The sequence below is a fragment of the Equus caballus genome, chromosome 1, assembly GCF_041296265.1.
Source record: "Equus caballus isolate H_3958 breed thoroughbred chromosome 1, TB-T2T, whole genome shotgun sequence".
Lineage (NCBI taxonomy): Eukaryota > Metazoa > Chordata > Mammalia > Perissodactyla > Equidae > Equus > Equus caballus.
This window is the reverse complement of record NC_091684.1, coordinates 104,024,488-104,037,006: the sequence shown is the minus strand read 5'-3', so window position 1 is coordinate 104,037,006 and position 12,519 is coordinate 104,024,488.

The following is a 12,519-nucleotide window of genomic DNA, read 5'->3' as shown; positions in this document are numbered from 1 at the left end:
ACGGCTGCCTTCTGTTTTTGTCCTCACGTGGGGGAGAAAGAAAGCTCTAGTCTCTCTTCTTCCTATAATAAGGGCACTAATCCCATCACGGTGGCGGGGGGTGGGGGGAGTCTACCCTCATGACCTCCTCTAAACCTAATTACCTCCCAAAGACCTCACCTCCAAATATCTCACATTAGGCGTTAGGACCTAAACATATAAACTGGAGAGGATGCATATGTTCAGTCCACAGCACTGGGTCACAAACAGCCAGGCAGCTTTGGCCTCCTTCACTGGGGCACTCACTCCTGGCACCCTGATCCACAACGTGAGCAGTCTCACTACTGAGGCTGTCATTCTGTGAGGAAGCCCAAGCCTCTGGAGGGCTAACAAGAAGGCACTGAGTCGACAGTCCCAGCTGAGCCCAGCCTTCAAGTCATCCCAGCCGAAATGCTGGATATGAGTGAACAATTCTGCAGGTGGTCCCAGCCCCCGGCCATTCTAGTCTTCCCAGCTGAGGGCTCAGACATCACGGAGCAGAGACCAGCCGTCCATCCCGATTGTACTCCATCCAAATTCCTGCTGCACTGAACCCACGAGCATCATAGAGGGTGGTGGTTTGACGCAACTAGGTTTGGGATGGTTTATTATGCAGCAACGGATAACCGGCACAGCACCAGAGTAGGAACCAAAGATGTCCGGTCACGGAGCATTTGGAATAAGAGGAAGATGAAACTGAGGAGTGTCTTGTATCAACAACGTAGCAGGGAAGCTCTTGCAAGCTCCTACAGCTTCGGGCTGCAATCTCCCTTCGTCCACCAGGTGGAGCTGACGCGTCGTCTGCTCCCTCTGAAGCAGCTCCTGGGGGTCGGTGAGAAAACGGTCCACGGCTTCAGCGGGACTGTGGATGACGCCACGCCGTCCCGGATCCCCAGCCCCAATAGAGGGGAGATCCCAGGAGGGCATGGGTGTGCCTGCTGCTGGGAGCCGCCTCCTTCTTTTAAGGAGGTCAGAGCCTCCAAAGGAGGGTGGGACCTGGAAACAACATTCTCCTGGCAGGCTTTACCATCCACTGCGGGAGGACTCACTCCCCCCACAATGGAAGCCCCTTCAGTGTTGCTCATTTTTCCCTCCTCATCAAGGGGCATCACCCAGGACCTCCTAGTCAAGGCTGGGATCCACCGAGAATCCCAAATGTCCTGCCTCCCTCCCTCACTTCCTTTTTTCCTTCCATTCAAATCAGAGTACTACATACATGATTTAAAAGCCAAACAGTACTGTAAGGTTTATAATAACAAACAGAAAAAAAACCCCAGCCATGTTGTGCCTCACTCTCCCCATCCCTGAATTCTCCCCTACAAACTCTTCCATCACTTCTTCTGGTATTTACCTACATATTTGTAAGTAACATACTCATACTGCTTTTTTATTTTTTTTTGAATTACTGCTTTTAGGTGTTGTCTTTTTACTACCCATTATGGAAGACGAAGTGTTAACTCTTTTACACCACCCCATGCCCTATGTCTCTTCCTTTCATCCTCCCAATACAGTAATATCACGATTTTTGGTAAAAGCCATATTCCATTAAGGCTTGTTTTACCTCATTATGGCTCTGTGTCGTGTTTGTTCAAGAGCCATGTAGCACACTGTAGTTACATTTCCTTCCTTGTACATCTTTTTATCCTCCTGGAGATATCGCCATAATTCTTCTAATCTAAGATTGTGAGATGCGCCATTATTTATGTACCACTAGGAAAGGATGCGCCCAATTAAACCATAACACTCCATTGTTTGTAGGACGCATCCAATAGCAGAATGTTAGAATGTGAAAAATATGTGTGTTTTCAAATCCATATACTACCATGTTTGCCTCCTTTTTATTGCTTAATTTTCTTTGTGACTATCATCAATTCTTCCCAAATTTTTAAAGAAAATTATTGTTTTTTAAAGCAAAAAATCTTAAGACCTAGTTTCTGTAGGGTCAGACACATCAGACCCTATATCTGATTCATTATTTCTCCTGGAGACGGTCCTCCTGGAGTCCTCCATCCTCTCCCTCCCCCTGGCTGCTCTCCAGGCCTGCGGACGGCTGTCACCTGGGACTCTCCTCCCCTCTCTCCCGTGTGGATCAACAGTTTGGATCCCTTGTCTTTCTCTCCTTGGTTTACTCCCTCATTTTTGTGGAGGAAGCACACACACAGGAAATAAAATTTTTTGAAGCACTGCGTGTCTGAAAATGTCTCTCTTCCATCAGTACACTTGGTTACCAGTTTGGTAGGGAATAGAATTTAAGTCTGGAAATCATTTTCTCTTACAATTTTGAAGTCTTTATCCAACTGCATCCTGGCTCCCGTGCTAAGGCCGAGAAATCTCACGTCATTCATTCTGATTCTTGATGACTTGTATAGGAACTGCTTTTTCCTTTCCAGAAGCTTTTAGAATAATTTCTTCCTCCTTCGTGCTCTAACATCATAAGGGATCTTTCTCCACTCCTGTGGTGGGAATAAGCTGAGTCTGTCAATCTGCAAATACACGTCATTGAGTCTGGGAAGTTTTATATCATTTCTTTGATAATTTCCTCTATTCTCTCTTTCTGGAACTCCTATTATTTGACCCCTAGATTTATCTTCTACTTTTCTTACCTTTCTGTTATTGTCTCTTTCTTTGTGAATTTGTTTGCTTTCTGGAAGTTTTTCTTAAACTTACCGTCCAACTTCACTGTCAATTTTTTTTCCTGCTACCATCATTTTAATTTTCAAAAGCTCTTTCCTTATGATTAGATTTTCTTTGTTTTTAATCTTGTTCCTGTTTCGTGTGTGTCATTTCATTTCCTATGTCTCTGAGGCTATTAATAGTTTTCAGGCGTTTTTCTCTGTCCATATGTGTTGTCTCTGGACCCTCCATTCCTTTTTGTTTTGTTTTGTTTGTTTTGACTTCTGTCTTCCATGCTGAATGCTTTTCTCAGACATATGGTGATGCTTTGTTTCTTGTTCATACATAATAACGAGGCTCTGAAGAGTTGTTTAGATACTGGGGCAGAGAGGGATAAAGCTTATCAATGGTGGGTCTTGCTGTAGGGTGATTGGGCTGAGTTTCTCTCGGGATGAACCAGTCTCCTGACTGCAGGGTATGCAGAGGGCAGACAGCATCCTGGAGGCACAAAGTGGGAGGAGGTAGTGCTCAACGCTCAGTCATTAAACCCTCACTTAGTCCCTCTTTTAAAATACTAAGCCTCTTGCCCTCCACTGAGCCTGATTCCCCAACTCAGTCTCTCCTCGGAATAAAACTCCAGTTTCCTGTCAGGGAGGGCAGTCCCCCGGCTGGACGGGATGGGCGGGCGGCCCCGGGGCTCTTGGCTTTCCACGCACCGCCTTGTCTTCAGGCCCCCTCGGCCCCCACCTTCTGCAGTAACAAGTGCTTCTGATTGCTCGTGTTCTGCCTTCTCTGCTCTGCCACCCCCTCCTCCTGCTTCTCATCTTCCCCAACTTTAACATCTCTTTTCTCTATTGTTGCTGCCTCATTCTCTTTGTCCTTATTGATTTATAAGTATTTTACTTTTCTACTCTTTTTTTTTTAGTGGAGTTTTGAGAGAAAACAGGAGTAAAAGCGTGTGCTCAATCCACCACGTTTACCCAGCAGTTCCCGAGTCTGCTTGGCAGGGGCGGAAGAGCAGAGTGGAGCGAGAGCAAGGCCTCTGGAGCCAGGCAGACCTGTGGCTGAGTTCTGCCTCCACTTCTGCACATCCCTGTGTGATTTTGGACAAGATCATCAGCCTCTCTGAGCCTCAGATCTCTCGTCTGTAAAATGAGATTAATATCGCCTCCTAACTCACAGAGGCACCATGAGCGCGAGCTCTGATGCTGCCGGGATTTTCACCTGGGCCTGTTTGATGCGAGGCCGTGCTCCGAACCAGCGAACCAGCGAACCAGCCTGCCTGCCTAGAGAACAGCACGGACTAGAGAAGGCTCCTCCTCCAGCAGGGCTCTCAGGATGAAGAAAATGCACAGACAGAGCAGCCCCCCCACTGGCTGACTGTGAGTGGGACATGAATCTTGATGGTCGTCAGCCACCAAGATTCTGAGTTTGTTACTGCAGCATGGTTAGTGAAAGCTGACAACACTGCAGCAGCTGGGTGGTCCAGGTACTCCAGGAAGATGTTTGCTGAGGGAACTCAAGCCAGAGGAAGTCCTCAGGTAGCGTCAGCAGGTGAGACAGCCAGGAAGTGTGAGAGTGACAACAACAGTAGCTGTGACAGGAAGAGACAGGCCCTCCTCCAGCTCTGCGGCAGGATGATTTCTGGAGATATGAAATGGCCCTTTGCATTTGCTTCTGATTTCGCCCTCCCCCGGCTTTTTCACACAGGGAGCCAGTCCCTCCGTATTTCCTTGCTTTGAGTATTTTTGGTGGTTAGAGCACAGAAACTTCCGGAGGTCAGTAGCTCTATCTTTTGCAATAACCTCGACTCTTTATGGAGCTTCTGACGAGTCCTGGAAGCAGAAGGAAGAAGCGGTGGGCTTTTGAGAGCAGCAAGGACTGAAGGGGGAGAAATTTTTACCCCAGAAGGAAAAGGGGCAGAGTGTGACTTGGGCCGGGAAGGGAGGGGAGAGGTCCCATGTCCTGATTCTAGGCAGTGTCCAGGAGGTGACAAGGCCTTGGAGAAAATGGCTGCCGGATACTCAGGGAGGGTGGACCTTAGGCACAGAGTTCACACCGCTCCCCAACAATTCCCATACCCCCAAAGACAGGCTATATCAGCTGAGCCCCCAAGCCTGAGGCGGCCCAAGCGTTGGAAAGGTGGGTAGTCCTGTGGACAGAGGGACCATCCCGAGGCCCTGGTAAGGCCTGGGGCCCCGGGACTTTGACAAGACCCTGGGGTGGAGGAGGGAAGCTCAGTGATATCCTGAGACTGAATTTCCTACCAGTTCAGTAGGATAGTGGCTTGGAGTTAGATTTCAATTGAATTAGAAAAAAATTAAGAAATATGCCAAACCACAGCTACAGCTTTGCAATCCCTCAGGCAGTCCCCAACCACCCCAGTTACTCCCACACCCACCAGTGAGCAGGGAGCTGCCAGCACGGATGCTCCCTGTGACCTGGCACCTGGGGCTTATGTGGCCCCTCCCCCCAGGAGTGGAGGCTTGCCAGTCGTGTTCCCCCGACGGGGAGCTTCCGAACCCGCATCCTGAGGTCCTGCTAGAATGGGCGGTGAGAATATTTCCCGACCAGAGGGAGCCGGGGAAGCAGGGGCCCAGTGGCAGGAGGGGTTACAGTGGTGGGTGTAGGAGGAGGTGGGACACCCCTTCGTAAAGTGGCCCATCGCCCCACAACGCAGCAGCGGCAGGGGCTGGCTCATCTTCATCTCTGGCGTGACCGGGCAGGGGTCCAGCTGCACTCCCAGCCTCTCTGTCACCCAGTGACCCCAGGCCTGGGCATGACATCAGCACAAGAGCAGGACATCAGCTGAGCTGTGTGAGGGCCACTCAGTGCTTATGAGGCCGATGGCCCAGTTGATGCTCTCAGGCAAGGTGCCAGCTCCTCCTCATGGCTCCTGGTTGTGATCCAGCCCCTGACACCCATTTGATCTCTAGCCACTCCCCAGCACTGCCCCTCTCCATCCTAGGTCCAACTCGCAGAGCTTCCAGTCCCTTGCGGGAGTTGCATTCTCTCCTGCCTTGTGGCTCTTCTACAGGCTGCTCCATATCCTTGAACACTCCCTTCTCTCACTTGGCTCATCCTATTCAGGGCCCAACTCCTACTCATCCCTCACGACCCACCTTGGTCATCTTCTCTGGGAAGCCCCCTGAACGCCCCAATCGGGTTGGGAGTCTGTTCTAGGCCTCCCCTAGCTCCCTGATTTCCTGTCTTGGTCCCCGTCCTACCTGTCATGCAGGATTGTCTAATTGTCCCATAGGCTAGTCTATAAGCTCTCAGATGCAGGAAGTGTGTCCATTTATTTATCATGGTGTCTTCGGTGTCCGATGTCTGATGAGGGAGGAAGGGAAGGGGAGGGAGGGGGAAGGGAAGAGACTTGCCCCCTCCTTTCCTTGCCCACAAGTCTCGAGACTTCCTTGCCTTTGAAGCTCTTCAGTAAGGACGCCCAGCCCCGGGGCCTGGGTGGGGGGGCGGGGGGCGGGCGTGAAGCTTGGTTAGGCGGCTAAGGAGACTGTGTTTCCAGCATCCATGGAAGTCTCTTGTCTGGATTTAGGACAGGCTGGGCTGAGGATCACAGGACAGCCGGAAGTGGCATTGCTAAAGGGAAATTTTAACTGCAGCCAAGCACAAAAAGAAAGGTCACAGTGGAGTAAAGCCACCTCTGTGTGAGGTGCAGCAGAAGCCAGAGATGCTCAGAGGGCAGGAGGGGCTGCACGACGGAGGGAGGCCAGCAGAGACCGCTGGTGGATCCCAATATCGTTTCTCTCTCTCTCTTTTTTTTTTTAAATAAAAAGTGTTCAATTGAGCAATTGGCCACCCAGCATAAAACTCACATTTCCCAGTCTGTCCCCCCTGCCCCCGTAGCTGGATGAGGCCATGTGGCTAAATTTTGGCCAATGGGATAAGAGAAACATGTTGTACGACTTGCAGAAAGTGTCCTTACGGGAGGGTCCATGTCCTCCTTCTAGGGGGACAAACTGGTCCTGGTTTGCCTGAAATTCTCCTGGATTTAAAACTGAAAGTCCTGGGGCCGGCCCGGTGGCACAGCGGTTAAGCGCACACATTCCACTTCGGCAGCCCGGGGTTCACCAGTTCGGATCCCTGGTGCGGACATGGCACTGCTTGGCCAGCCATGCTGTGGTAGGCGTCCCACATATAAAGTAGAGGAAGATGGGCACGGATGTTAGCTCAGGGCTAATTTTCCTCAAAAAAGCAAACACCAAAACCTGAAAGTCCCCATCCTGGGAAGTCCCTCAGTCCTGGACGCACCAGGAGCCTGGTCACCTCCGTTCTTTCTGGGGGTGTGAGGGAAGCCAGCCTGGGACTCTGAGGTGAGGGCCACGTGCTGAGGCTCACAAAGATGGGGCTGCTGGAATGATGCTGGCACAGGGCCTTTAAGTGACTCCAATTGTTGTGAGTCTGGATCACCTGAGCCCAGATCTCTGATTACTCCCTCTGGGCTTTGTTTACTGGAGAGAAAAGAAACTTCTGTTGTTTAAGCTTCTGTTATTTAGGGTTTTCTGTCACAGGCAGCTGCAGCAAATCCTAACAAGAGGGACGAGGACTAAAGTCTTGACGGATGCTGGGGTGCTGGGGACGAGCTTTGTCTGCGGCCAGTGGTGCACGTTGTGGGTTTAGTCCTGAAAAGGTTCAGTGTTTTGGGGCTGGCCCAGTGGCACAATGGTTAAGTTCACACGTTCCACTTTGGCGGCCCGTGGTTCCCCAGTTCGGATCCCGGGTGTGGACAGGGCACCACTTGGCAAGCCATGCTGTGGCAGGCGTCCCACATATAAAGTAGAGGAAGATGGGCACAGATGTTAGCTCAGGGCCAGTCTTCCTCAGCAAAAAGAGGAGGATTGGCAGCAGATGTTAGCTCAGGGCTAATCTTCCTCAAAAAAAAAAAGATTCAGTGTTTTGCATGAAGATACCTCAGGGGCTGCCCCTGGGTTTCTACCCCCCACCCCCAACCTCGCCAAAGGCTTCAGAGCTTCCTGCTGTCACATCCTTTGACAAAATGGTTCCTTTCCTAAAAAGCAATTTAAAAGCATCTGGTTCTTAAAGGAATGGTGACAGCCTGACCCACTGTCCCACTCTGACTCTCCCCCTTCTGGCTACTTAGCCTTTTCTGGCCCATTTACATACGAACTGCACAAAATTTGTTCAGATAGACATAATAATGAACATAGAGACAAAAAAGAGAAAGAAAATTAAATCCTAGAAAAAGTTGCATAAGCCTCCGCACCCCAGGAGAGACCTGGCACCAGACGGTGTCGCTGGCAGCCGCCCTGTGTGGGACTCGCTGCTACGGGGACCTCTGGGGGGCCACCTGGGGAAGGGCACGCCCTCCCGGAGGTGTTGCATCATGCCCCGGGCGGCCTTGTTTCTAACAAAGCGTTGCTGTTCCTGGAAACACTGGCTTCAGGCACACCTGTGCAACCCAGGAACGGTCTGGGTTTGTGGATAAGACCGAGGGTAGATTGCCAGGCCAGTGATGAGGGCACAAGGCAGGGTTATGTGCAGATGCAGATTTAGTGAACCTGGGAGTCAAGAGTTCCCTTCTGGCCCCACAGCTGGGTGGTTTGGAAGGTACTAGCAGAGCTCTGTGCTGGATGAATAGGTGGGGGCCAGGGCCCCCAGGGCAAGTAGCATAGAATGGGGTGGGGGGTTCTGAAGCGCATACAGGTAGGCCAAGTTGGGCCGGCTCCCCCAGCCCAACCCCGGAGAGAGGGCTTTGTTTTATCTCACCTCAGCTGCTTCTTGGTTGTGCCTCAGTTTCCCCTTCTGCAGCGTGGGGAAATAATAAAGCCTTCTTCATGGATGTTGGGAGGGTGGGAGGCTAAAACTCAGCCCAACGCCTAGTTTGGTGCGGCTCAGCTGGTAGTTCTGGCCGCGGTTCTCTCATGGGGCTGCAGCCAAGCTGTCAGTCAGGGCTGCAGCCCTTTGAAGGCCTGACAAGGGCTGGAGGGTCCCCTTCCACAATGACTCACCCATGGGCTATTGGCAGGAGGCCTCAGTTCCTCTCTGCATGGCCTCTCTCTAGAGCTGCTTGCGCGTCCTTACACCCGTAGCCAGCATCCTCCAGAGTGAGTGATCCAGGGGAGGGAACAGGTGGAAGGCACAATGACTTTTATGACCTGGCTTTGAAGTCACACACAGTCATTTCTGCAGCATCCGGGTGCTTACCCGGGCCAGCCCTATTTAGTGTTGCAGGAACTCCACAAGGGTGTGAATTGCAGGAGGTGGGGTTCACTGGGGCCATCTTGGAGGCCGTTATCACGCCGACCTCACTGAGCTGCTGAACCAATCCTGGAACACCTGTGGCCTGACTTCGTTTTATGTGACATAAGAAGCCCTAGTATTAGCGTGCTACTTGTAGCCCAAAGCATCCTGACGTCCCTTCCTAAAGTTCCTTTCTTGCTCAAGGTGGCCAAGCTGGATTCTGTGACTCACAGCTGAAGCCCTTGACTGACCCCAGAGAGCAGCCTAGGCCGTCGGCCTTGTTTAGGGAAGAGGGAGAGGCGGGCTCCTGGGCTGCGGGCACGCTCTGTGACTCTCACTTCGAACCTCACACATCTGACCTGGTCTGCCAGGGTCTGAGAACAAGCACCGTGAGGGGAGGGAAAGCCTGGCTTTTATGTGCATAAGTCGTCATGGTTAGTTAAAGAAAGAAAGTGCTTGCTGTAATGATATGATTCCGGTTCTGTCTGCTCCTCCAGCTAGTTCTGTGGCTGAGCCTCATGGAAGGATGGAATCCTTCTCCTTCTTTTCCTCCCATCTGAGACTCCCTGCTTAGCTTTGGGAGTGGGCTAATTCCAGCAGACATCCCCAGGCTCCATCCCTTGGATGGCCAGCAACCAGGAGAAGCTCTGAAGTTGCCACCATGGGCCAGGAGAATGCTGAATTTATACAAGTCTGGTCTCCTACCAAAGGTAGGCCAGCAATCAGCCTCACTGAGCTAGCTCCCTGTGGTCTTCCTGCGGGCACTGGCGAGCTTTCACATTTCAGAAGGAAGAGAAGCCCTTTTGACTCACCCCTTCTGATCTTCTGGATCAGCCGCGGCTGGGAGCATGGTAGTTGGGTGGCCCACAGAAGCTGGCAGCACCATCACTGCCAAGCATGCTAATTACGTGCTGAGAAAGAGCCTCCTGCCCCCACTCAGCCTTCTGTATTCTGCTGGGTCCCAAAGGCACACATGCCGAGGGGCAGGCTGCAGGGCAGAAAATCATCTAGGGTCATCTTTCTCCAATTCCATACTCCCCTCACCTTGGAGAAGTTGTGAGTGAGTGAGAAAAGGAAGCACATCTTAGAAACAAGAACTGTCCGGCACTGATCTCCATCCTTGTGTAAAGGGCTTGGGCAAAGGGGTGTGGTGGGAGAGAACGCAGCAGACCGGGGGCATGTGATGGTGTGACCTTGGACAGTTCACCTCCTGCCATGCCTCGGTTTCCTTCTTTGAAAAGAAGTTGAATGATAAAATGTTGGGTCTGAAAAGGACAGGTGAATCTGTCTGGCGGCCTCGTATGTCAGGTAGAACGCTTTTGGCTGCAGATAATAGAACACCTAACTAAAAATAGCTGGGACAACAGAAATTTATTAGGCCACATAACAAGGAGTTCAGATGTTGGGCAGTTCCAGAGTTAGTTAATTCAGCCGCTCTGTGATTACACCCAGGACAGCATGACACAGGGTCTTTCTATCTTTCCACTCTGCCATTCTCAGGTGGTGGCAGCTGCCCCCTCTTGGTGGCTAGGTGGCTGACACAGCTCCGGGCATCACTTTCTCATCCAGCCATTACAGAAGCAGAAAATGGGTAGATGTCTGTCTTGAGTCTCTTTTTCAGAGTTTGGAAAACTTTCCCACAAACCCCTCTCACACTATGATCCCCAGATCGCCCCATAGAGCTCCTTGACCAGGGTTGTGTCACAAGTCCGTGACTAAACCAATCGCTGATGTCAGGAAAGGAGTGACCATGACTGGCTGACACCAATCAACCGTCACCCCTTGGGCTTGGGAAGGGTCCGTGAAACACGTGTAGGAAAGTGGGAAGAAGGTGAGAGGGGAACGGGTGTTGGGTAGGAAACAAACCACGTCTGCCACAGCTCAGCTCCTCCTCCCCTAGACAGGAAGAGATTTCCTCAGGTCACAAAGGAATTGGTGGCAGTCAGGGTGTGAATGCGGTTCTGACTCTTGGACAAGCTCATTCATCATAACCTGTTGCTTCTGGCCCAAGTGATCTCCAGTCTGGAATAAAAAATCTCACCCTCTTTGAAAACTTTCCCTCTGGAATCACCTTCAGTCCATGGCCAGTCTGCGATGTAATTCTCCAGAGCTAACTCAGGCCCTTGATGTGTGTCTGCCTCCAGCTCCAGTGGAACCCTAATGAGAAGTTGCTAGGGCAGAGTGGTTAAGAGCTCTCGAGGTGGACAGAAGCAAGTTCAAATCCCATTGCTGCCTTGTCTGCTCTGTGTCGATCCCAGCAGACTACCCTGGCAGCAGTTGGCAGTAATACCTTCCACCAATGAGAGCGGCAGTTCATAACACTCACCCCTGTCGATGAGATTGTACCAATTAGTGGTCAGCAGGGAAAATGGAAACCACTTGAGATATTTCAGGTGGAGCAGCTTTAATGAAGGGAACTGGTTACAAAGGTGTTAGAAGGCCTAGAGGAATTAAAGCACCACAAGGGTGTCACCCAGGGGTCAGGAAGCTGCTATACCCCCAGGAGACCATGCACCTCGTGCTGAGCTGCTAGAGGTGTGGGCCCCTGTGCTCAGCCCACACTACTGCAGCCCAGACCCCAGCTGCAGCCACTGCCACTGATGCTGTCAGAGCCAGAGTGGCTTTTCCCTTCCTCGTGCCTTCTAATCTCTTCAGGGCCTCCGCCGGCCGAACCCAACCTGAAACCCGGGGATCAGAGGAGTGAGATGGAAGGGAATGGGCTGAGGTCCCAACAGATCGTATATGGAACAGAAACATGTAAGATGACGAGCAACAGCGTAGAATTCAGGGTCAGCGGGGCCTGCATTTGTGTCCTTATTCTGTGATCTGTCTCAAGTGTTGTTGTAAAGGCTCAAAAGAAAATTATTATAAAGAGCCTTAGCACAGTGGCCAGCAGCTTAGAAGGGGCTCAATTCCTGAACAAACCCAGCTCCTTCCTCTCAGTGTGGGGTCTTCGTAGTTTCTCTTACCTCTACCTAGAATGTTCTTTCCTATTTTTTTAATCTCATTACTTCTGATTCGTCCTCCTAGTCCAGATATGACATTTTTAGTTGCAAGAGACCAAAAACTAGACCAAAAGAGGCTTAAGCAAAAGCAGAAGTTATTGGTTGTTAAAGCATAGTTCCGACCTCAGGTATGGCTTGATCAGGGGCTCAACCAATAACATCAACACTCATTAACTCTGGATTGGCTCATGTGCCCACGTCTAAATTAATTTCTGTGGCCAGGGAAGTGGCCCTTGCTAAATACTCCACCCAAATAATTTGAGTTGATACTAAGGGTGACTGTGGTTTCCCAGAGGAAAATCAAGTACAGTTATAAGAAGGATGAATGGGTGCTGGGCACGAAAAACTGCTGTCAACTCATGTCTCAGCTGAGGGAAAACTTCCCTGTGCTCCCCCTCTCCTGTGCAAGATTAAGTCATTTCCTACCATGCCATACACTCAGGGCTCCTTGTACGTCATGGCACTCATCAGCTTATAATTATCCTCTTGTGAAATTGAATGATGCCTGCCTCCCGCCCCAGATTACGAGCTCCATGAAGGCAGGGGCCGTGTTGTCATCACTGTATCCTCAGTGTCCCGCCCAGGGCCTATACACGCTAGACACGCAGTAGATTCTACATGAAGGGATGAATCTGGGACCCTGGTTAGGACAAAGGCCAGCCTG